We start from the raw sequence: 26,977 nt of genomic DNA, 5'->3' as shown, positions 1-26,977 counted from the left end.
AGTTTTCAACACAGGTGCTACCTCCCTTGCGCGTTAGTCGCGTGAATCTACTACGTAATTTCCGTCTGACCTTGGCGCACTTAAACTCCTCGGTTAGTGCAGAGACTGGCAGCTGCAATATTCCTTTACTGTAAAGTCCCACTCTGCTGAGGCAGCGTGGAACTCCCAACCATTTCCTGATGTATAAACTGATTAAAGCTTCCAGCTTCTCAACTGTTGTCAAAGAAACCTCGTACACAGTCAGTGGCCACAGCAGCCTTGGCAGTAGACCAAACTGAAAGCACTTCAGTTTGCCCGGTAAAGCACTGCTGTCTATGCTCTTCAACCCTTCCACTGCTTGTTCCGCTGCTCCCACACAAACTGTGTCCTTTAGATCCCCCGTCGTACCATCTCCCAAGAATTTTCACTGGCTTCTCAGACACTTGGTATTGTCTCACCATTAATGTAGAACATTTTATCTACTACTTTACCTTTAATTATAGAGATGCTCCTTGATTTAGTGGGCTTGAATTGCATTCTTGCCCATTTGATGTTATTGGTTAATTTGCCCAATAACCGATTAGTTCAGGCTACTGTTGTAGTCATGGTTGTCATGTTGGTGGTAGTCGCATTCCAGAAGCCAAGCCATCCTCCCACTACCCATTTTGACGCCCTAGTAATTACTTCCATTGCCATTGTAAAAGCCAGTGGAGAAATGGTGCATCCTGCCATTATTCCAACTTCTAGGCATTGCCATGTAGTGCTGAATTCTGAAGTTGATAAACAAAATGCAAATCTCCAAAGTAGGCTTTCACTAAATTTGTTATTGTCATCGGCACAGTGAAAAAATCAAATGCTGCCTAAAGAAGTTCATGTGGCACTGAACCATATGCATTAGCCAAATCCAGGAGTGTCACATGGAGCTCCTTCCTCTCCTTTTTAGCTGATTGAATTTGTTGCCAGATCACGCTGATGTGTTCTAAGCATCCTGGGAAACCTGGAATGCTCGCTTTTGGTACTGAAGTGTCAATGAAGCAGTTCTTTAATAGGTAAGTTGACAATCTCTGAGCAATAATGCTGAAGAATATCTTGCCTTCTATGTTTAACCCTTTGCGGTCCTATGTCGGACCAGGTCCGACATTACAATTTTCCCTTTCCGGTCCGATGTCGGACCCTGTCTGACATCATCAAAAAGACGTAAAACACAGGTCTTTTTTTCTCCGGAAAAAGCCGAGAAAACCATTCAATAGCCGAGTGAGACCGATAGGAGCCGAGAGAAGCCAAAAAAAAGGGGAGGATTCGTAGAACTCCAGAAGCACTCTTGTATACTCTGTAGGGAAACTCCATTAGACCCTGGAGATGATGATGCCCTTGCTTTTTTCACAGCTTGCTCTACTTCATTCCACTTAGGTGCACAGTCCTCCATTTGGTATTCTGGTGGATTGATAGGTGGGATTTCTGAAGGAATTGACATAGGCTCCTGCCTGTTTGAATCTGTATGTGTTTCATCCAAATATCTCTCCAGCTCAAACTTAGATGATTTTAGTGTGTCATTTTTCTCACTGGTGAATAACTTGTTTACAAATTTGACTGGATCTTTATAAAAGTTTGTTCAGTCGCTCAGGTCTGCGCAATGTTGCAAGCTTATCTTTTATGACCCTTTGTAACAGATTGAGTCCCTCCTTCTGACTTTGTTCTGCTCTCTCCATTGCTTCCTCAGCTGCCTCCTTTCTCTAACTAAGCGTACCATCTCCTGCTGCCGTCTAGACTTTCCAGGAATAGTTTGTACTTTTTCCTTCCTTTGTTCAACTCCAAACATCTTGCTTCCATATGCGTAGATGATGTCCCCAAATTTATCCAGCTTCTTTTCAGCTGTTCCACTTAACCTTTCCAACGCAAAACAGAGATCCGTGCTGTGTCCCATGCAGTTTTGACCATTTAACTCCAGGCTTGTGCCCGTTGAGGTTCTTTTCTCTCTTACGCTTGTTCATCTGACCGGGTTTGCAAGGATCATTAGGTTCATCACTAGTTGTATCCATGCAAGTCCTCCTCACGTCTATGACAGGGGTGCTGATACCCCGCGAACTGTGGTTTGCTTCCTGTCGCTGGATTTTATTTCATATAGTACACTGGGTATTCAACACACTAGGTCATCCACAAGTAGCCCTATTTGCAACAACAGAAAACACTCAGCGGCCACTTTTCTGCTCCCGTTTTCAGCAGGAAGCAGCCATGGCAACAGACGGTCTGTCCATTTCATGGTTGAGAGGCCTAATGTATGCATACCCACCCCTGCCACTGATCCCATTAGTACTCAGGAAGGTAAGGAGAGACAAAGCCAGCCTCATCTTGATAGCCCCTTACTGACTCAAAAGATTTTGTTTTTCAGAAATCCTGAAAGTGGCCGAGGCCGGGCCCCTGCACCTACCAGTGAGCCGCAATCTGCTGTCCCAGAGCAATCAGAAGATGCTCCACCTCAATCCGTCAGTATTACAACTAACTGCCTGGAGGTTGAATGGCAACTGTTAAAGAAACAAAGACCATCGGAGCAAGTGGTAAGCATCCTTTTTGCATCAAAGAAACCTTCCACTTTCCAGGCATATACAGGCACATGGAGAGAATTTGTCCACTGGTGCAATTCAAAATCCCTGCACCATACAGCTGTCTCTCTGAATTTTTTCTCCAACCTCAGTCACCTGCTTCATAAGGGTCTCTCGCTTTCCTCCATCAAGGTTCATATTGCTGGTTAGTAAGGTCACCTGGTAGTTTCTCATCCTATGGTCTCTAGATTTATTAGGAGGATTAACCATCTAAGACCCCGAAGAAAGCACACTGTTCTGCAATGGAACCTCAGCCTAGTACTTTGGAAACTCATGGCCACATGTGAGAAGTTTCTTGCATGGAAAACAGTATTTTTAGTTGCTGTAACATCAGCAAGAAGAGTAAGTCAACTTCAAGCCCTAGTCATCGATGCTCTGTATTTCCAGGCTTAGGATAAGACTAAGGATAGGATCGTCTGCAGACTTAACCTTCAGTTTTTACCAAAAGTGGCAACTGAGTTTCATTTAGAACAGGTGATAACGTTTCTGGATTTCAACCCAAAACCTCACAAATCTAAAGAAGAGGCCAGACTTCGCTGATTGATGTCCGGAGAGCTTTGCATTTTTACATTCACAGGACCCGTGGTATTAGACCATCAGGGCAACTATTTATCTCCTTTAACTAACAAACCCAGGGCAAACTAGTTTCTAAACAAACAATCTTGATAAGAAATCCGCCCCAGTATCCATCAAAGCCCACTCAGTGAGAGGAGTGGCTACTACTTGGGAAACACTAAAATCTGTCCCAATACAGGACATCTGCAATGCTGCGACTTGGACGTCCTTTGAGACTTTTATTAAACGTTATAATTTAGCTGTGTCTTGCTCTCAACCTACTTCATTCACTCAGTGTTATCTGTGACATCCTCTACTAACATTTAACCTTCCACTATCTAGTATACTTTGATATGGTTCACTCTTACCACAGACGGGGTAAGAATACGAAGATTACCTATAATATGGTTTCTTCGTAGGATTATGAACTCCATTCACCTATATCCTACTCTCTTTCCCCACTTTGGACAACAATGCTCATTTGGAGGAGGGTTTTATGGGGGAAGGATACAGACTTTGGTGCCAAAAAGGACTATGTTGCAATGATCTCTGGGTTAGAGATCTGTTTGTTCTCCTGACCCAAGCAGAGACTGGGAGTTCACTTTGTGTGAATTTAATCTTCCTTCCAAGAAACCATATTACAGGTAATGTTTGTATTTCTTCTGTTTCACCCAACTGAGGGATGTTATAAAGATTCAGACAGCATATTGAGTATTATGGCTTCTCATGGTTTCATTTTGATTCTGCATATACATGATAAAAGACATGGAACATGCCATGCAGCAATGGATCATCCTAGAGAATGGATTCTGGAGTTTTGTTGCCCGTTAGATGCCCATGGCTTGTAGGCCTGTAGTGATTGGAGATTGGAGGAGTCACCACACAAATGACAATTTGGAAAAGTTCCCATCTAGTCCAAGAAATGAATGGCACTCCTAGAGCTATGAGTGGAAGTTTAAAATTCAAACTAGGCACATCAGCCTGCTTACTGTCCAGAAAGAAGTGACAGGCCAACGCTTTCAGTCCTGAATTATTTTTGTCGAGCTGAAGAATAAACTCCTTTATTGAGTATACATGAGAGCAGGACAAAAATATATTTTTACATATATTCATACACTACTGTACCTCGGACTGGTACCTAGGTGTCCCGTGAGGTTCCACCGTGATTTGCGACGGCATATGTTAACATACGACGAATCCTCGAGGTCCCGCCAGGACTGAAAGAGGTAAAGTAGAAGAAACTTAATGGGTAATTGAAGTTTGGCCTTTTGGATATAATCTTTGTAAACTGTTTTATTTTATTTTATTTTTTAAAACCCAGCACTCCAACTTCTCAAGCAGACGTGTCTAACCAAAGGTCAGAAAATCCCTTAACTCTTAAAAAACATTTTGACCCCAATTTTCCTCTTGTCTGAACCGAAGGTAAAGCCAATAATCTGTAAATCTTGTAACCTAGCAAACTGAGAGAGCCTAGCTGTACACTGAATCGATGTTGTTTGTTACTGTATGCTGATTTTACAAAAGATACAAAAAATGTATAAAACTAATAACAAAAACAACTTGAACTAATAAACCATGAAAATACATTGACCAAGACTACTTGAAATGTTTATTTGAATGTATTGCCAAGATTAGTACTGCAGTCAAAGCCTTTTAATATCACTTCAAAGGGACTGAGCAAACATGGTGGCAGTAAGCAGAGTTGACTTTAACAGTTCACCAATACCCTGGCAAAATAAGCATTCAGTCATAGAAGTATTGAACAAATATGTGTGTTTTGCTCAGTGTTGTGATAATAAACAGAGGGTGACATTAACAGCAAGTATATGTGAAGCAGGTTTGACTGTTGTGCAGAATCTGGGTGAGATAGGTCTGTTGAACAGTGATGTAACATTACAGATTTGTAGAATTTAACATTCTGGGGAATAGCACATCATAAATGTCCAATAGCAACTGAACATGAATGTAATGTTGATAACTAAAATTAGTAAAGGTATAAATATTACCATAATTTTTATTTTTATTTTTATTAAAGCCAAGATTTTCAATCACTCTTGTTGCTGTAATAGTACGTAAAGCACCTGAAGACTCTTACATGTCACACTGTTTAAAACATCACTTGGCTCATTGCTGGCATTAATATAAGCAGGAATACTTAATTGTATCACAGCAGTTCAGAATATCCAGCACTGTGGTGAGAATCATATTTACAGTCTTCCACTAACACAGTAGATCAGTCTACAAATAAAGGTGTTTTCAAAAGAGCTGTTTAGCTTATTGCTGGCATTACAATAACAATAAAAATATGAAACGGTTAAATTCAGCAGTGTCATGTGAGAGTAATCCTACAGGTCTCCACAAATGAAGTTTAGCGTTTTACTGTCTTACAATAACCAGGATAAAATATGAAACACTGACTGACTCGTTGCTACACAGGTTCACTGTTACTCATAATCGCATCATTAATCCTCCCAATTGTTTCTTTGCTAATTCTGCCTTGTTATTTGCATATTTTAACAAGAGGTGTGTCTCCAGCCAGAATGTCTTTGTGAAACAGTGGGTAGTGTAACTACATCTCTTACACAGTAAAGCCATCAATTTCCTTTAAGGAATGTATAGCTAGAAAAATAGCTTTGAGCTTCATCGTCGGATAATATAATTGAATTAAGAAACGGTCATGGTTTAACATTGCAAATTATAGTTTTATTAAATGCAGGTAAAGGGGAAAGAAATACACTAAACAATAATGAAATACACAATTAATTTATCTTGCTTGCTTTGGGAAAGTCTCGCCTTGAGCGCAGTACCGTTGGGTCTCAGTTTTTCAGCAGAGAATGCAGTGCTTTGCCATTTTTTATTGACAGCTTTTTTGCTTTCTTGTTCTCTAAGTGTTTACAGCTGGCAATATGATCTTCAATGGTATTGATTCGTACGTGATCAATTGGATGACAGCAACATTTTCAGAATACTATCCCACCATCCTCATATAGATAATTAGAAATTGTAGCTCTGTCTTTTGCAGAAACATTGCTTTTTTTTCTTCGTTGGTGCAGTCGCCATGTTTCAGCAGAGACACATGAGTGAATGAATTAACTCAACTAGGCTGGGTGTAGTGCAAACCAAAAAAAACACACAAACTGGAGTTGCGAGGAGAAATACAGCTCTGCAAAATTCCATTTGAAAAAAAATAATACCAGGAGCTACCACTATTCTTTACTAGAGGTTTTTTTTTCTCTAATAACTTTGATCACATAGAGCAGTTTATAAATAACAGTTAATGATGTGTCTCTGTAAATATGGCTTTCTTTCTGTTAGAAAACAAATCAGGGACATATGTTCATCATTGCAGGAGCATGTCTCTGTAGATTTATATCACCTGCTCTTAATCCTCAAATGGCTTTTTGTCAGATTTATTATGAATATACCGGTATATGAATATATTGAAAATCGTACATTAAAATCAAACCCTGCAGTGTTGCCAAGCCATTAACAACCTCAGGACATGATTATGGCACATGAAATGCATTTTCATATTGAAAAACTGTCTTGCACAGCGAAGCTGTTTTAATGATAGATTAAGTATTTCTGCTGTGTATATAATACAGATTATGCTTCTGCATCTACATCAGATTTGTACAACAAACACTGCATCACAAAACATGTTTTAATAGATGATTGGGACTAAGCACTGTGAAATTAACTGAACAATCAGAGGGTCTTGTGGTTGTAGGACTGTACAAGTGAACTGTGGTTACCAATGTAATTTATTTAATTTTTTTAGTTGGCGTGGAGTTTTCTTTAAATAATGAAAATGTCAAAACATCTTGAAGAGCAGCTTGCTATGGCTATGGAATATCACATTTTTGTAACTATTGTGTTCTTCTAGTTTAGATTCTCTTTTTATGTAATTTTCCTTTTCGGTAATCACATCCTGGTGACTCATCTGAGATCTCAAAGATGTCTTCTCCAGTGCAGCTGGTATACCAGATTGTAACCATGAATCTATCCCCCAGCAACACTGTAAGAATTACCATAGAGAACAAGCATGGTATTTCTTACATACACTGGGGGCAGAGGGGTGCAGGGGAACAGATTAATGGTTACTGTATATGCTGGTGCACCATCTTCATTTAGAGAGAAGGCATGCTTGAAAGCATGTAAAAAAAAGAAACATCTACAGCCAGTTTTTGTGAGAAAAAAGCTATGTTTAAATAATGTGTTGGAATGTGATTTAGTCATTGTAAAGTTACCAGGATATGATGACTAAAACACAAAATGACATACAAGTGATTCTTAACAACAAGAATACATTACTTAAGGCTTTAAAAACATGTCACTTGGTGCCTCTAAGTCTCTGCATTACATTGTGCAGACATTTTAATCTGCCTCTAGTTAACATGTATTGATAACCATTTTAAATCAATACCAGGATTAAATGACCCATTTGGTAAATAATGACTTCCACTTTGCCTTTTAATCAATATTTTCCTCAGGTATGTAGTCTAAATGTATCACTATTGACTGAAAAAAGTAAGCATATACCGGCCAATATTTTCTTCAGAGGTGTTGACATTGAATGAAGATTTGACCCAAATCCATTCGAGAGTTTTTTAGGGCAGATGTTTACAGCCTAGCATATCTGTTTGCATTAAAAATAATGTAGTTCAAGTTCTATTCTAATGAGATATTCAATACACAACTGTATTGCATTATTCTTTTACAGTTTTTGTACAAGAAAAAAATGTACCCATTTTTGTCATTAATTTTACAAGTTTATTGGTACCTCACAAAAAAAAAAAAAAAAAAAACCTTGTATCTTGATCTGACAATTTGAGGAACTGACTTAATAACTGCAGTTATTCGTTACACAGCACATAGTCAGAGTGTCCTCATCTTTGGTACACAGCTCCATTAACTATGGAGGCATTAGTCTGTTTAAATTGTTAAATGCACAGTGGATGTAGATCATAGTGATCTACCTTTTCATGATACTGATGGCTCTAAACTTGCACAGTATTTGTAGCCGTAATCACAGTCGTATCTTGCCTAACATGTTTGTTAAAATAATGTGCATACTGGTCTTATTTTAAGACCGTACTGGTCTTTCAGGACATAAGCAGTTTTGAATGTAGCTAGCTGCACAAGCTAGAGTTGCATTGACAGTTGCTGCGAACTGACTTGAATATTAATACAGTTCATGTCTCTTCCTTAGCTGGTATGCCTTGATATGAGTAATATGAGATATGGTAAAATGTGTTGGTTTGCAATATACAAAAGGGAATCTACATATACTGTGGGGGTTTACAGTCAATCATTCTGTTAAAAGCAACACAGCAATTAACAGAAATCCAGCTCCCTGAATTAATTTGATCTTTTAACAGTGTGCTTGGTTTGGTCTTTTAAATGTACATGATCAATGCCTGGGCTGGGTTTTTATTTTTTTTCGTTTTTTTGGTTTTGTTTTTTGGTTCACTTGTGTAGTCCTACATTCTGTTATAAAGCAAAATATACTAAAAGCATCAACTATTTCACCCCCATATCATAAATAACCACCTGAATATTTTTGACTAAGCGGTATAATTCCTTTCTGAAAAAATCTCTATGAAACCTGTTTGGTAAGCTGTTTCTTGAGGTACTGGCCTGCAAACTCACAGCTTTCTTAAAGTATTGGACCACTTATAATCTTTTAAACTGAAAATGCATGGCTGCTATAACATGTGCTTCCTTCAGAACAACACACAAAATACAGTCGTACAACGTTCAAAATACCACCAAGTCCTGGGTTTTAAGAAATAAGCCATTGTTTAATACTTCTTGAGCTTTATCAACTAGAGTAGTGTTTGATAGTTCTGTGCTTCATGGATAGTGTCTTAAAACAAATTCAAATGTATATGACTGGGTCAGAACAGTGGATATCTAGGAGGCTGTGTGGTCCAATGGTTAAAGAAAAGGGCTTGTAACCAGGAGGTCCCCGGTTCAAATCCCACCTCAGCCACTGACTCATTGTGTGACCCTGAGCAAGTCACTTAACCTCCTTGTGCTCCATCTTTTGGGTGAGATGTAGTTGTAAGTGACTCTGCAGCTGATGCATAGTTCACACACCCTAGTCTCTGTAAGTCGCCTTGGATAAAGGCGTCTGCTAAATAAACAAATAATAATAATATCGCACCCATGCAGTGTGTCATTGCTTAATTAAGCTATTTCTAGCTTTTCTGCTGTCCGCAGCACACACTGTACATCATTTGCTGTAGATTCAGGCACGAACAAACAATGAATCAAAGGTGTGAAATAATTAGTCATTAAGTGATCGTGATTATAACATGTTTAATTAAATCGCTTTTCATTAGGGGTTAATCAAAATCTAACACTGAATCTTAGTCATATGACACCGGCCGTGCCATTATCATTTTACATCTTTGCTCAGCTTAAAATATATGCATTACTTCCTCAAACAGTTTAATGTGATCAAGAGACTGCTATCCAGCTCCAAATGTAATGGGGGCCATTAGCAGTTATTGTGTGCTTTTGCTTTTGTTCTGGGACACAAAACCTGGCAGCTTCCAGATATGGGAACAATTAAAGCTGCAAATGCTTTTCCACGTGTTCTTGTATTTTAAAGTCCCTTTTTTATTGTACAGAATCAAGATAAAAGTAATACATATTTCAAGCAAAGCAAAGATATACAGTGATAATCGTCGGCTGGTGTCATTCATCCCCCAGTGATAAAGTGATCAGATGGCTAACTTCCAGTATGTGATTTGAAGCATAAAGGGGGTGATTTATAAAGCAAGCAGGCATGGCACAGAAGAACATTTCGTGTTTCAATTGGATTGGTATCAATTTGCATTAAACAGCATTTGCCACTCCAGGAAGTGCTGCTGTAAGACCACTGCCTATGGAACACATCTTTTGCCAGCTGTTCTGTACACATTTGGTGTTTTGAGATATTATATAAGCATAAGATTGTGAAGCGGTCATGGGTGTGTCAGCCCTAGGCTGACAGTAATAACTGTCATCTCATCACTTTGTATGTGAACTTTTATAACATCCTTTGGGTATCACGAAGCCTGTCTTCGGAGAGCCTTGCATGGTGATTCGCTGCCTTTTTGTTTTTTTGAAGCCTCTTTGTTGCTTGTTGCTGCTGTAGCAGTGGCGTCTTGTTCTGTGTGTCATTTATTGAAATCATTTTTTCAGAGAACCTCTTACTTAATTTTTAGTTATTGAGCAGATTATATTGAGGTTTGTTTCTGTCCATTCATCCATCAGTCTTTGTCACTGTGACAGGGTACTCCCCGCCCCTGTGCATATTATTTTGTATTTGAATTATTATTTAAATTCAGGATGAGCGAATTGTTTGTTATTGTTTTTGTTCAGTACATCTCGTGAGAATGTGTGACTGTCGGCTATTAATTATTTAATTAGCTGACAGTCACGCAGATTTATTAAACTGCAAACTATAGCCGAGGGGTTAATAAGATAATTAACAGCCAGTTAATCCCTCGGCCAGAATATAAAAGACTGGCAGCTTTGGCTGCACGGGGAGTGTGTTCAGAGTGGAGAACGGAAGACAGATGGGACAATCAAAATAATTGCTACTGGTGCTTGAAGGACTAGCACGATACTTGTTTGGGTCAGTGTTTTGTTTGTCTGTTTCTTTTGGCCATCGAGCCGTTTATTTTGAGTTGTTTTAAATCTTTTATTTAATAAAAGAGTGCATTTGCATCTCGCCCCGTAGTACGTGTCTGTGTTGTGGTTTCATTTCCTGGCCTGACGTCGCCACCCAAGCTATCCGGCCATGTTTTTGCACCTATCTGGAGAATCACTTATCAAATTGTTCTTGAACGTCATTGCTATTTCTTATCCTGTACTAGTCTGTACATGCTGTACTGTTGATATTTGTCATGGTGATCAACATTTTCATCATACTGATAGTTACTGACATATTTGTTTCTGCTTGTCAAACCCATCCTCCTCGGTTTCAGTGCTGGCTTTGGCACATTACAGCCTCACATGAGCCACACAATTCTATCAGAACATTACAATTTTAACACATTAGAAATATCTCTTGCCGGATAGTCTAAAGTGCATGAACTCCAGTTTCATAAAGATATTTTTCATTGGTACACATATAGTCAACTAATGAAAACCTCAAAATAACTCCCCACTCAAGTCCGATGATTACATACTTGCAAGGTACAGTACAACAGGAAATGTAAATTTAATATGCATACACATTAACTTCGGACAGAGAAACAGATTTGGTGTGCAGTGCTTTTTAAACTTCGACTGTAATTGTGTAGACAGGAAAACTGAAATCATGCAAGAACAGCAACTTTTTAAAAGCCACTTCAAGAGGCGTGGTCTGTGAGCACTTACTTTGCTGTATAAAACAAAGGCTTCATTTTTATAGTACAAACAAAACCTGTAATTCACAAAACATGTGTTCAGACCTACCTCTTTGAGATATTGACTTCCTACTCCCTTCACAGGTGCATTCTGTGGTTCTCTAGGTCAGTTTCATGGGTGTCGTACAGCTGCATAGAGACAGCATACTTTGAGTTATTGTCTATCTGTTTGGTACACCTAGCAGTCTTTTGATTCTTACTTCAGTTCCATTACCAGTCTTGTCCAGTAAAAGTAAACCCTTTCACTGCAGAATTGCTTTAACCTCTGGCCATGTCAATGACACAGACTGTAAGGAAACTAATTTGATGTCTGTAAATGACAGCACACAATACCAATTCCTATGTTAATAAGTTTCCATTTATTGTAACATTTTTGCTTCACTATATATGCATTACAGAGAGGGAGTTATTTTATTTTGTATTTTAGTCAGATGTGTGTTGTTATGTGTCCTGCAGCGCCCCCCACCCCCTCCCCCTTCAGTTCTAATGCTCTTATTGAGTGTCTCCCGAGACCCGCGGTATAGCGAGGGAGCACTGTATTATTATTTTTATTTTTCTGAAACTGAAAGCTTCCTGCTATCAAACTGGCTTCTGTGATTAACAAAAAGCTAGGTTTGTTAGAAATAAAATAGGGTAGAGAGGATAAAAGTCTACATCTCTCTTCCAGTCTTATCACAAACCCAATACCCATTCCCTGTTTTCCTTGACGGATACATTGATCTCTTCCAGAAAGTAATCAAACCTTTTCAAGTGAGTCTAATTACTGGTTTAATGACTCCTGTAATAAGCATTATCAGTTCCAAGCAGATGTGGGATGAGAGCTATTGCTAGAACCAGCTGCATTTAACACAAAAAGTGATAGTTACGAAAAACAGGACTGGGTAGGTTTTCCACCTTGGGGTTCCATGATTCCAGCAAAGGATAGACGAGAGAGGGATTGATTTTATTGCAGCTTTGTACTTGATTGCATTACTCCCTACGCATGGTTATCCTGGGAAAATCACTAAAATAGGGGGTTGCTGCGGTAAAATGGTTATCATAATCTGAGGAGTAAGATGAGAAATTTGCATAGTTCAAAATGCTGCTTTTTTCCTGATTTACATTTTTAGGTTTAGAGAACATTCTACATGGAGGTGAACATATAAAATACTGTTTTTGTAAACAGGGGACAATAATTCACTTGGTAAAGGAAAGGAAAGCTATTATTAATAAGTCTGAGATGCCAAATGCAGTATTTACGTCAACTGTTGGCTGACAGACCCTGCATTTTTCTGCTCCCAGGATCTGCCCAGTTAGTACTTCCTTTCAAGTGTTTGTCTTTTCAGTTCCCTGATGAGAATGCTCACACCCCCCAATCACACACACACACACACAAGGGCCTCTAAATTCCCACTTTCTCAGCTGTCAGCTGTGTTGGGACGCCCTAAGGATTCAAGCACTATTTCACAATTATAAATCGGGTGTGTTGATTTAATTTTGGACTTCAGTTATCCGAGATACTTCGAAGTGAATCACTTGTGGCTAACAGATCCATCCCTTTGTACTGTAGTTATTGTAGTGGTTTAATTTAATGTACTCAGTTAACAGCATTGAAGTTTTTTAATTACTTTTGTAAATGATAAAACAACATGAATTATTGAATATTCTGTTTTAAAATGCATGTAATGTATGTAGCCTGTTTTATGGTTCGAAATGTGGCCCCTTGTGCACTGATTTTGTCTCTGTCAGCCACGACATGGTAAACGCAATAAAAAACTTTTATTTTAGACTACTGGCATGCCCTTTACCATTCTGATTGCATTTATATATATATATATATATATATATATATATATATATATATATATATATATATATATATAGAATGAAATGGGTGTATTTTATTGGACAGTTGAGTCAGGTCATTAAGAAAATTGAACTCTTCCCTAAAATTCCCTTCAATTAATCACCTAATGATTTGTAAATGTGGTATAGCTGGATAGAAAAGTCACATAAAGGTCAAGGTTGATGGGTTTATTATAATTCTGCCTCACAATGTGAATAGCACTGGCACTCGAAAGAAATCCAAAGAAAGCTCCAGATCATATAGAACTGTCAGCTTTAGAATTGCACGATTTCTATTCATGCAGCCTTCAAATAGGAACATCTCGCAGATTAGCTTGTTCAAGAGTGTGACCTTGACATGAATATGTTCTCAGCTACTGATTCTGAGCTGCTTGTGAATTTACAAAGAGAAAAAATAATTAGCCAAGTCTTTTATTGTTTGTACTGCTTGTACTCTTTTTCGTCCATCAGAATCCGATCTTCTGATTTTAAAGATGTATTTTTAACAATGAAAAGCAGTAAAGTCAAGGTGGTTTGATGCTGTATTGTTGAATGAATTGAGTGAATTGAATATGACTAGACTCTTGTACAAAAACAAACATTTTTCTTCCTTTTAAACTTCTTGATGGCAGCTTTACCTCTCAAGTAAGCCATGAAATGGATGGACTGATTTTTTCATGTGAATATTTTTGTTCCAGGTAATGACAGTCTTCTTCCCATTGTATTTCTCATAATAAATTTGTACAGTACACCTACACTTAGTTACAGACATTTCAGACTTATGAACACCCCCAGTTCCCTGAGGCTTAATTACGTCAGCCCTGTCTGCCTGACTTGCAGGTGCTGCTGCTTTTGTTGCAAACACAATATTTTTTTAATGATGTTCCAGTATTATTCTTTGGTAGCGTGACTGATGCATTTGTTTCCATTTTAATAAACAATGTAGTCAGGACAGAACAGCCACTATACCACTGGGGGCTCCAGGAAAGCATCATTCTTTCTAAACACTTAATGGGGAGTTGTGACACAATGGCTTTATGGTGACGGCAGACCAGGAAGAGAATCGACACACAGGATTGCAAGGTAGGTGCTGCTGTGCGTTTCATTAATAAATAAAAAGGTTGAACAAAACAAAACCCCACACTGATACAAAATAAACGGCTCGATGGCCAAAACAAAAAGACAACACACCGTGAACAAGTATCGTGCTGGTTCAAAGCCAGCATCTCTTTCCTCCTCTGGACAACCCAACCCTGTTCAGCCAAAGCTGCTTGTTTTTATACTGTGGTCGAGGGATTAAATGGCTATCAATTACCTAGTATATCCCTCTGCCACATTCGGCACAGGGTTTCTTATATGCGTGGTCAATAGCCAGTCAGTAATCACTTGCTGTTGACCACGCATTCTCATGATTTTATCTGGATGGGGCATTTTAAGCCCATCCAGGCTGTAAACAATAGTAACAATAAATCAGTGTGGTTTTAAATATACAAAACAGTACATTTAAATATTATAACAAAATAATATATATGCACACAGGAGCGGGGTGTACCCCGTCACAGGGGTAAATTATTTAATGTTTTAATTTGACATTTTTCATGTTTTGGCACAGACTGCACATAAGAGAGATAGAGAGTTCTGATGAGCAAACCTAGAGGTTTTGAAAGTTGCTACCTCCTCAACAGTTTTTGTTTTATAGAACATTTCTCTGTGAAATTACCATCTGTAAATACCAATTATCCATGTTATAACAAATGTTGGGGGAGTAATGTAGCAATCATCAAAACCTCCAGTACCATGTGCTCGCCGGACAGCTCTGTCTCATGTGGAGTCTGTGCCAAAGCACTTCAACTCCAGATGTAAAAATTAACCCCCTTCCCAGGTACCAGATTTTGAAAATAATAATATTTTTTTCAAACCTGTAATTGCTATAAAATGTTAACATTTGATTAAAAAAAAAAAATTGAATTGCCTAAACTGTGTTTTTCATTAACCCTTATGCTCCTGTGTACTATATACCCATGTCCAATATAGAGATAAAAACGTGTTTCTTTTTTTTTTTTTTAATTGAATTTTTTTATTTTATTTTATTTTTTAATTATTTTTATTTTATTTGAACAATGAAAACAAAAACGCTGGCATCATGGTAGGGATCAGTAATAAACACCCAGTCCCCTGCTGTTCTTGTCTCCACATCCTCTTCATCGCTGAGTGATAAGTCAGCATCACTGTCGCTGGTATCGAAATCCTCCGAACCAACTTTGAAATCTTCATCACTCCCGTTGTCGCTCTCCACATACGGTGCCATGTTTAGCTTTTGCTAAAAACTATATAAACTACAGCTAAACAAGTAAAACTAATAATAAAACAAACCATAATAATTTAAAACACTATATATACACTTGTAAAAGTTGAATGGCTTCCCGCAATATATCTGTCTTCTAAACGCCCACAGGTAGATTGGAATCGCTACATGACACGCAATTGGATACAAATGTCACCTGACCCTCCCCTGACTTTCATTGCACATTCCACAGTACTAGCACTGCTTAAGAGAATGAAACCTGAAACGCTAGACTGAGAAACTGATCATAGAATAGAATGGTAAACTTGACTTACGCAGGTACGGCATGGTACTGTAAGTAGGTTTTCATTTGACATACGTGCGTACGTCACGGTGTTGAAGTGGTTCAATACAGTACCATGTGCCCGTCAAACAGCTTTGTCTTATGTGGAGTCTGCGCCAAAGCAGGGAAAATATCAAATGAAAACATTAAATCATTTACACCCCAGTCCAGTAAGTGTTCAGAGCCTCCAGTGGTTGAGTCATGAGGTGAATCATTTATAATAACAAAGAACGGTGCTAGAACAACGTACTAAATATCCTGTTTCTACAAAAGAGTTGCAGGTCTTTCCAGGATAATGAGGGTTAACAAACAAACACACAGTAGAACCCCAAAGTTACAAACACATGGGGATCTTCAGAACACTGAAACTGATGTTATTTCCAATGATTTAATCTATGGGTGTTGTAGTAATAAAAGGTTTACATCTGTAACATGAGGAATATTAATAAGAAAACAAAAAAATAAGCCAGGAGAGCTACGTTTAACTGTCAGAAATCCCACAGCTCCTCTCCATGTCTTTCACTGTAACCAGGAGCCCTGTTTCTGGGTTCAAGTGGTGGGTTTGGTTAACCAATCAGTTTGTAAGTGTGGTGCTCATAACTTTGAGGTACTGCTGTGTATTATAATTTAACTCAGCTGGTAGGATTACAAACTTTACATCCACATTCATTTCCTTGTACCATCTGCAGATGCTCTTATGAAGGATCCTCATTTCTGATTGCAGTTTACTTTGCATGGCATAAACAGCTGCTTTTATTTATTTTTTTATTTACATTTTTTTTTATAAATGGTTTCGCGCTGTGTTTACTGGCATAATTACTGTGAGTAAAGACTTCTGTTGTAATTTAAAAGTGATTAGGCTGCAGCCAAGTGTGCCTTTCCCACTGTGCTTACAGAACAGGCTCCTTAATTATCCATTTGGAATGGGAAGTTGATTGTCACGGCAACCTGTATTCTAGCAGGGAAGCACATTTTATTTGAGACCCTGTAAGATTTGCATAGTTTAGATTTAGATTTTGGAATTACCAGTAGTCTTTCTTTCTAAACAATTGAGAAAAATAAACTGAATCCACAACTTTTCAGACTGATCTCGGTCAAACAGGTAAGACCAATTGAGAAATGAATCTCATTCACTTGGGGAAACAGGAAGGGGGCAGGAAACTTGTTTGTTTGAGACATGGGAGGGAGTTTAGCCAGGTCAGGGTTTAATTGAACTGTACAGGGATTAAGAAGTGGAACCGGGTGAACACCCCTGATCGTCTTCACGAAAGGGGCATGGGAACCTTAATGCCAGTGGAGTACAGGGTAGAGGGAGACAACCTCTATACACAGCAGAGGGTTTCCAAGGCCTGATCACTGGTGACATCAGCTCCAACACAGTATGGATGCAAGCTGGTAATTACCTGATGCTGCAATAAGAACAGTAGTGCCTGCACTGGCTAGTTCCCTGAGTGCACAGGGGTAATAGTGCTTGTGCTAAGGGTTGCTTCTGCTCACCCTGGAGATCTCTCCTGAGCCTGCTTAGGAACCCTAGACACCTCTCGCGATGTCCTTTCTGACAAGCCACAAGCAGTTAACTTTTAGAAATAAAACACTTAACAGTGCAGTGCATAAACAGAACCGTGTGCAACCTCAGCTCTCTGACAGCAGCACTGTATTCCGTGTTTGCAATTATTACTTCACAGTGCTGCTGTCAGAGAGCTGAGGTTGCACACTAAATTACAGTCCTAATATATATATATATATATATATTAGGACTGTAATTTAGTCGCAGTTAACTTCTGCGATTTAACGTGTTAATTTCTTTGGAGAATTTTTTTTTTTCACGTGCGTTAATCGCGCGTTTGTCTTTATTATTTCTTGACATTTACTTTTTTTGCATTAATACACCCGCTTTTATCTGCGTCTAGTTTGTTTGTACGCTGCGCCGATTGCTTCCTGACTTCCCCTGGTAACAGAGGGGCGGGGAAGTGTGTGTGGAAAAAAAAATCAAAAACAAACAAAAACTCCCGCTTTGCAATTAGCGTCTCTTTCTGTCACAGCTGATGTGAAGCAGTGATATGCGATGTAATAAAAGAATCATACCGAACGTAGCATCGCCTGTTTTATACAGAATATTCTTCTAATTAGTGGAAGTCGACTTCTATTGCAGGTACTTTTTTTAAATACATATGTATATATTTACATATCGGTGAATAAAAACCTTTTTTGGTATATTAATGCGGACAGTCTATACATTACCGGGACCTGAAAACGTATCAATTCATCTCAACCTGACAAATACTGTGTCACCAAAAGAAATAATATAGTCATGTATAATAATGTACACGTGCGTGTGTTTTTATATATACAGTTTGTAATGTGGTTTAAATTACATTAAAACACTGAATGCTCATACCTACAGATTGATATAAAACATTTATGAATTTGGCAAAGAAAGTGTTCTGTTAGCACAACAAAATGAAACGTAGAGCAATGCCTGTGATCTGTTTGCTTCACACATTCAACAACATTACTGGGGAGCTGGTTCCAGACTCCTACGATTCTCTGTGTAAAAAAGTCCCTTTTATCTAATCTTCATATGTGACCTCTGGTCCTTGTTTCTTCAGGTCGAAAAAGTCCCCAGGGTCGACATTGTCTATACCTTTTAGGATTCTGAATGGTTGAATCAGATCGCCGCGTACTCTTTTTTGTTCAAGACTGAATAGATTAAATTCTTTTAGCCTGTCTGCATATGACATGCCTTTTAAACCCGGGATAATGTTTGTAGCGAGGTGACACAATACCCTAGATGAGGTCTTACTAATGTATTGTAAAGTTTTAACATACTTCCCTTGATTTAAATTCAACACTTTTTACTATATATCCATGCATCTTGTTGGCTTTTTTTATAGCTTCCCAACATTGTCTAGGTAAAGAAATTCAACATAAGCTCCTAGGTCTTTTTCATAGATTCCTTATTCAATTTCAGTGTCTCAAATGTAGTATTTCTAATGGACATTTTCTCTATTAAATGTCATTTGCCCATGCGTCTGCCTAGTTCTGAATGCTGCCTAGATGATTTTGAATGATCTTTGCTGCTGCAACGGTGTTTACCACTCCTCTATTTTTGTGTCATCTGTAAGTTTGCTTACTATAGCAGAATCTAAATCATTAATGTAGATTAGGAATAGTAGAGGACCTAATACTGATCCTTGTGGTACACCACTGGTTACCTCACTCCATTTTGAGGTTTCTCCTCTAATCAGTACTTTCTGTTTTCTACATGTTAACCACTCCCTAATCCATGTGCATGCATTTCCTTGAATCCCTACTGCGTCAAAAGCTTTCTGGAAATCTAAATAAACCATGTTGTATGCTTTGCAGTTATCCATTTTCAATGTTGCATCCTCAAAAAAAGCAAGCAGGTTAGTTAGACACGATCTCCCTTTCCTAAATCCATGCTGGCTGTCTCCCAGGATACTGTTACCATATAGGTAATTTCCCATTTTGGATCTTCTTATAGTTTCCATAAGTTTACATATAATAGAAGTCAGGCTTATTGGTCTGTAGTTACCTGGTTCGGTTTTGTCTCCCTTTTTGTGGATCAGTATTACGTTTGCAATTTTCCAGTCTGTCGGTACAACCCCTGCGTTAAGAGACTGTTGCATGATCTTGGTTAGCGGTTTGTAAATAACTTCTTTCATTTCTTTGAGTACTATTGGGAGGATCTCACCCTGCCCAGGGGATTTGTTTATTTTAATAATACTAATAATAATAATAATAATAATAATAATAATAATAATAATAATAATAATAATAATAATAATAAATAAATAAATAGTACATAAAGTTGACAACGTATTTTTTTTCATTCCTTGCCATTGCCGTTTTTTCACAGTAAACAGTGGACATAACAGAAAGTTACATAAGTATTCCCCTGGGTTGACATTGTCTATACCTTTTAGGATTTTGAATGTTTGAATCAGATCGCCGCGTAGTCTTTTTTGTTCAAGACTGAATAGATTCAGTTCTTTTAGCCTGTCTGCATACGACATGCCTTTTAAACCCGGGATAATTCTGGTTGCTCTTCTTTGCACTCTTTCTAGAGCAGCAATATCCTTTTTGTAACGAGGTGACCAGAACTGAACACAATATTCTAGGTGAGGTCTTACTAATGCATTGTAGAGTTTTAAAATTACTTCCCTTGATTTAAATTCAACACTTCTCACAATATATCCGAGCATCTTGTTGGCCTTTTTTATATCTTCCCCACATTGTCTAGATGAAGACATTTCTGAGTCAACATAAACTCCTAGGTCTTTTTCATAGATTCCTTCTTCAATTTCAGTATCTCCCATATGATATTTATAATGCACATTTTTATATTTTTTATATGTTAACCTATAGGTGGGGTTCAGGGGGCGGAGCTAGGCACCAACAACCTATCATCTGCTGTCATCAATTAAATCTACCTTATTTAAACATTAGTCACCTCTACCTCGCTGTCTTGTGTTTTTTCGTTTTTGGCTTAAACCTAAGCGATTTCAAGACCCATCTACATTTGCGTACCTCAATAATGGAGTACTTACAGCAGTTGTCATCGGATTCTGAGGATTCCCAGGATTTTCTGTCATTAACAGATCATTCTCCTTCAGCTTCAATCCAGGGTCCATCCAGTCTCCGTTTTTTCTCCCCTTCTGCTATTTCAGTTACATCTGATCAGGCTCCTGATCAGGCTCTCGACCAGGTTCCAGTACAAATGTTGCCTACCGTTCCTGCCACCCAAACATCGAATCTGCGGCGATCCAAGCGTCTTCGGCCTCAGGACGCCCCTCCGGATCGATTGTTTTGGAAGGACTGGCCCATGAATAAATTGATAAAAACCCTCCTTAAAAATGGTAATGTGATTCCGGCAGGGAGTGATAGAGAGTCTCTTTTCATTCTCTATTGCAATTCAGTCTCAGCAGAACCAGTCTTTCCTCCGAAAAAACATAATCAGCCGCGCCCAGCAGGCAGTCTATTCCGGATCAAACCCCCCCCCCCCCCCCTCAACTAGCACCGCTAACCAGCAGCCAGCCATTGAAATCCAACACTCGCAAATATTAAACGAGATAAAATCATTTATGCAGCCTTTTTCCGATACTCTATCTTCGGTCAGTTCTCAACTGTCGGATTTAGAAAAAAGGGTGTCTGTTATGGAACAGGGAAAACAATCTACAGCGCAGTCATTAATTTCAGCATCAAATGCTGCAGCGCCGCCTACAGCTTTTTCCGGTCCAGCCCTAATTTCAGCCAGCGAAGCAGATCCTCCAATATACAACCTCGCTACTGCATCTACATACGGATCCTCCTCTCCAACTGCAGCGAGACGTCACACTATATCTCCACAAATCAGACGTGTCATTCTCGAAGGTAAGGACATTAATCTTGTTTCACTATTAATGACGACTTCGGAATTCTTGGACCATAGAGTAGTCGATTGTGGAGAATTGGCGGTAACTCTAAAATCCAGAGATCCCAGACTGCTTAAAAATCTTACATTAGGGGAGTTTGTCCTTGCTTTCTCCATATTCAGAGATGTGTTATGCTCGGTATATCCTAACCGCAGAGCTGAATTGGAATCTTACGAATATTACATCGTGGAGCTGTCTGTCAGATACGGAGGGACTATGTTTTATGAGTATCATAAAGCATTCTCTGCAAAAGCAGCAGCGATATTGGCAGCAGATAATCACATCATCAATTGGGCAAAACCTGATCCAGATCTATTTAATAGAATTTTTGGTGGTTTAAGGGCTAATGCATGTGGGGTCTGCGCCTCATTCAACAGCCTTCTGCCCTAAAGCTGCAACTGCATCAACTTCTAAAGCACCCGGTTTCGTTGCTAATTCATACAGATCTTCAGTAACTAATCCTATACATTCTTCAGCTCCCCTCGATCAATCTACAAGGAAAGACAAATACGGGCGCAGTATCAGATTTTCAGGAGGAAGACAAATCTGCAACAATTTCAATACTGGCTTCTGTTCGAATAGGCAATGCAATTTTATCCACATGTGCAGCAATTGCGGTGACGCTCATGCTAATAGAATCTGTCCTTTAAAACGCAAGTGACTTTCCCCGATGCTCACCGTCTTTACTCCTATAAACATCCTGGCGTTATCATGTAAATTACAGAATCATCCCGACAGTAACTTAATTAATTACCTGATCGACGGATTAAAAAATGGTTTTTCAACCGGTCTTACTCAAATTCCTTCTTCCTCGTTCCAAAGCAAAAATCTTTATTCAGCGACTCAAGATCCACAATCAGTGCAGTCTCTCATCGAAAAAGAAATTAAAAAAGGATTTATAGTCGGTCCATTTTTAGCTCCTCCTTTTCCAATATATAGAATTAATCCTATTGGCATTGCCACGAGGAAAATGTCAGGAAAAAAGCGTCTCATTATTGATTTATCAGCACCACGGGGGTCAAGCACCAGCAGCATTAACTCATTAATTCCCCAAGATCAATTTTCCCTGCATTACATCACTATTGCAGACGCAATACATTCAATTAAATTAGCAGGTCGTGGTTCCTGCTTAGCAAAAGCAGATATATCAGACGCATTTAAAGTAATGCCAATCCATCCTTCTCTCCGTCACCTGTTTGGTATGTGCTGGGAAGGGAAGTTTTATTTTGCCACTCAATTGACTTTCGGCTGCCGTAGCAGCCCGAAGATATTTGATACCCTGTCGGAAGCATTATGCTGGATCCTTCTTAATGTCTATCATGTCCCGTTCTTGCTCCACTTGCTGGACGATTTTTTAGTAATTTCTCCTCCTTCAGATGCACCAGCAGAAGCGATTTCCAATCTTAAAAGCTTATTTTCTGAAGTTGGCGTTCCGCTTTCAGAAGAAAAATCAATCGGTCCCCTTCATTCTTTGGAATTCCTTGGAATCATTCTAGATACAGAAAAGTTTGAAGCCCGTCTGTCTGCCTGAGTCTAAACTTAACCATATTCGTTTGCTCATTCAGGATTTTCAGATCAGTAAAACAATTAAAAAACGGGCACTGCTTTCATTGCTGGGTTACTTTAATTTTGCAATACGTATCATTCCACAGGGGAGGACGTTTATATCTCGGCTGCTAGCGCTGGCATCAACAGCAAAAAATCTGGACTCCTATTTAAATATCTCTTCAGAAGCTAGGAAAGACATTAAAATGTGGTCTGCGCTTATTCAGCACTGGAACGGTCTCTCTATGTTTTATGATGATTTCATTTCAGCTCCTCACGATATGGCTTTATTTACTGATGCCTCATCTCTGGGATTCGGAGGTCTATTTAATAATCAATGGTTTTGCAGTACATGGCCTGAGGAAATCGAGAACATATCTCCTCATCTAAAATCCACAGCTCTGCTAGAGATATACCCAATAGTAGCAGCTGCCCAGCTATGGGGTCATCTCTGGTCTAAGAAATCAATACTATTTTACTGTGATAATTCAACTACAGTGCATATTATAAATAAAGGACGTTCCTCCTCCGCTCTTATAATGCAATTGCTGCGGCGGCTAGTATGGATTTCAGTCTCTAATAACTTCCTAATACAAGCTCGCCACCTACCGGGCATTTTTAATAATGCAGCTGATGCTCTTTCCCGTTTACAGATTTCCAAATTCCACAGTTTGCTGCCCTCAGCTCTGCAATATCCAGCAGCAACGCCACAGTTCAATCAGCTGATTTTCAACTAAATCCAACTATTAATAAACTTCTTAATTCAGCTCAAGATTACATGGCATCAGCACTTGCCCCATCTATAAGACGGTGGCCCCCCTCCTGTTTGTCGGGTCTCCTCAGCGACGGAACCCCCCTACTGTATATGTTGGGTCAGGAAGAGCCGGAACCTCTTTTGTGTTATCAATACTAATTCATGTTTTTCTTTCCGGTTCGCGAGCCTCTTCTTCGTATGTCGGGTCACCTCAAAGGCGATGGCCCCCCTCCTGTTTATCGTGTCTATCGATCAAGTAAATGTTGGGCCTGGAAGAGGCGGAGCCCCTCTCTCCATCTGTATATGTTTACTAACTCTGTCAATAAACACTATCAGGTGGCATAGCTCCGCCCCGTGAAATTATAAAATATATAAAAATAAAAAAAAATATATAAAAAATATATAAAATATACAGTCTATATAAAAATCACTGCACAACATTTTCATGAAGTTGGGTACTGTTGAAGTGAGGCATTTCAGAATTGTCCCAGATGGCTTTCCATAGAGATCACTATGCGTGCGTGTGCATAATCTGGTTTGTTTACTTTTTGCTGTCTAAAACTTTTAAATAGAGGCTCAAGAGCTGCTGTGTCGATCTTTTTTTTTCTCTTTTTTTTTTAAATCTCACATATTCTGGTGAGACGGTAAATAAGTGCAAGGTATTTTTGTCATTTGTATCAAAACGAACATCTGATTTTTGTATCCGACTACATGTCAGAAAATATTCATTTGAATATTCTGATCTTTGTCCCAGCACTAATATATATACAGTGCCTTGCAAAAGTATTCAGACCCCTGACCAATTCTCTCATATTACTGAATTACAAATGGTACATTGAAATTTCGTTCTGTTTGATATTTTATTTTAAAACACTGAAACTCAAAATCAATTATTGTAAGGTGACATTGGTTTTATGTTGGGAAATATTTTTAAGAAAATATCTTGCTTGCATAAGTATTCAACCCCTGTGCTGTGGAAGCTCCCAGTTTACACCAATGAAAGAAATTGCCCTAACGAGGACACAATTACCTTACCATTGGCCTCCACCTGTGAACCATTAAAGTTATATATATATATATATATATATATATATATATATATATATATATATATATATATATATATATTATTGGCATTGTGGCAGGGCGGTCTAGTGTGTGTGGGGTGGGGGGGGGGGTGGGGGTATATTGGGTGGCAGGGAGGGGGTTAAATTCCTCCTTGCAGAAACATGTGGGAATGTGGCTGGAGCCGTGAATTGAATGAATGATTAATTAGGCTCCAGCCACAGGTGTATAAAAAGGGTGATCACGGCTGTTGGAATTAGTGACAGTGAAGGTACAGTGCTGTGCGGTGTCTTGTATTTGTTGTTCTGGTGTTTCTTGTGGTAAATAAAATGTGCATGAGCACTTAAACTGAGTCACATTGCCAATGCTACCCGGTTACAGGTATACATAGATAATGCAAGATTATTTTACAATAAAAACAAACCTCTTCCCAAACCTGCAGTTAACACTGCTTTCTAAGGGAGTGGCTTGCATGTGCCTTTACTTTACTGTTATTACAGACGCATGCATGACCTTGATTTGAAGCAGGTCCTGTTCATCTCTACACTAATTCATATGATTCTAACAGGCGTGTTTCTTAAACAGATTCTCCATGGAAAGAGTTTGGGGGTCACCTTTGATCCTGACTCATATTAGGGAAGTTACTAAAGTATCTTTTTACCATTTGAGAAATATAGCCAAACTTAGACCAATTATTTCCGTATCTGATGCAGAGAGACTAACGCATGCCTTTGTTTCATCCAGAATTGATTATTGTAATGCACTTTTTCTGGTGTCCCAAAGACATGTGGTATCCCGCTTGCAGCTTGTTCGGAATACCGCCGCTAGAATTCTGACTAAAACCAGGAGAAGTGAACATATTACCCCTGTTTTGGCCTCTTTACACTGGCTCCCTGTGCAGTATAGAATTGATTTTAAGATTTGGCTCTTAACTTACAAAACCCTGAATGGATTAGTACCTAGGTATTTGCAGGAGTTACTGACCCCGTATCTTCCAAACCGCACTCTGATCACAGGATGCGGAGCTGCTGGTTATTCTTAGGGTCAACTAAAGCAACACGGGAGCAAGGGCTTTTTCTTGCAGAGCTCCTAAATTATGGAATGCTCTGCCTTCGTTTGTCAGGGAAGCTGGGACTGTTACAGTTTTCAAGTCAAGACAAAAAATGCAGTTTTATAAAATGGCTTTTTTATCTTAGTGGGTTTTAATGTAACTTTTAAATTGCTGCTTTTGTATTATGATTGTATTATTTGTATTATTATGTGTATACTATTGGTCTGATTGTGGCAGTTGTATGTGTGACATACTATACAAATGTATTATGGTTTGTTCTTTTTTTTCTGCTGTATAAAAAGTGCTATATAAATGCAATAAATCAAATCAATAAATAATATAGAATCCAGGGATGTAGAACATATTTCTCAAACTGTGAGCTGGTGCAAGTGAAACGGTACCTCATCCCATACTAATGAACTTTACCCAGCCTACCTTGTTTTTCGATCATCCCCTTGGGCCCTCAGTCAGAATGTGCCTGACAGCAGACTGTAGATGTGTATTACTGAAACGCTGCAGAAACACAGGTATGGTGAAATACAGAGGCACTGACTGGGTGATGACCCACATGTTTTCAGATGGCTGTCTTTCTGTGGTCATGTACACTGTGGTACTGCTTGCTAACGGAGCTTTCTGATTAGTGGATTTATATGTACCGTAAAAACCGTTTCATAGGTTGCACTGGCGTAAAAGTCGCTCCCCACCTTTTTTTCTGTTTAAAATACTTTTTTTTTACAATTTATTTCCTATGTGCTCAACACCGATAAATAAAGATACACAGGTTTAGTTTTGAAATAACCCTTGTTTGCAACATTTTATTCCTTTAATAATTTCACAGTGTTGTTGTTTTTTCCATTTTTAGTTAAACTTTAGTTTTTAAAAAGTAATACTTAACAGAGTGTAAAATCAAGTTATACAACTACCAGTATTTTATTTTAGCTTTTCAGGTACCCAAGAACTTATCTTCTTTGCTTTACTGAACATTTCTTTCCAAAACCATACTTAGACAATAGTTCATGTTGTATTGTAGTATTAAACAGTATTAAACAGTGCTGCTTCATCAATTAAAAAAAAAATAATAATAAACTAAACAGTGCACCATTTAATAGCCAGTAAACAACACATTTTCGTGTTGCA

At 38.6% G+C, this 26,977-nt stretch overlaps 1 pseudogene; it reads left to right on the top strand.

The window, feature by feature from the left end:
- LOC117403224 (mRNA-capping enzyme-like) overlaps positions 1–26,977 on the top strand; it is a 124,170-nt pseudogene that overhangs the window by 48,080 nt on the left and 49,113 nt on the right.

The sequence above is a fragment of the Acipenser ruthenus genome, chromosome 5 (genome assembly GCF_902713425.1).
Source record: "Acipenser ruthenus chromosome 5, fAciRut3.2 maternal haplotype, whole genome shotgun sequence".
Taxonomy (NCBI): domain Eukaryota; kingdom Metazoa; phylum Chordata; class Actinopteri; order Acipenseriformes; family Acipenseridae; genus Acipenser; species Acipenser ruthenus.
Note: the sequence above shows the minus strand (reverse complement) of the source record. Positions and strands in the feature narration are given on the sequence as shown.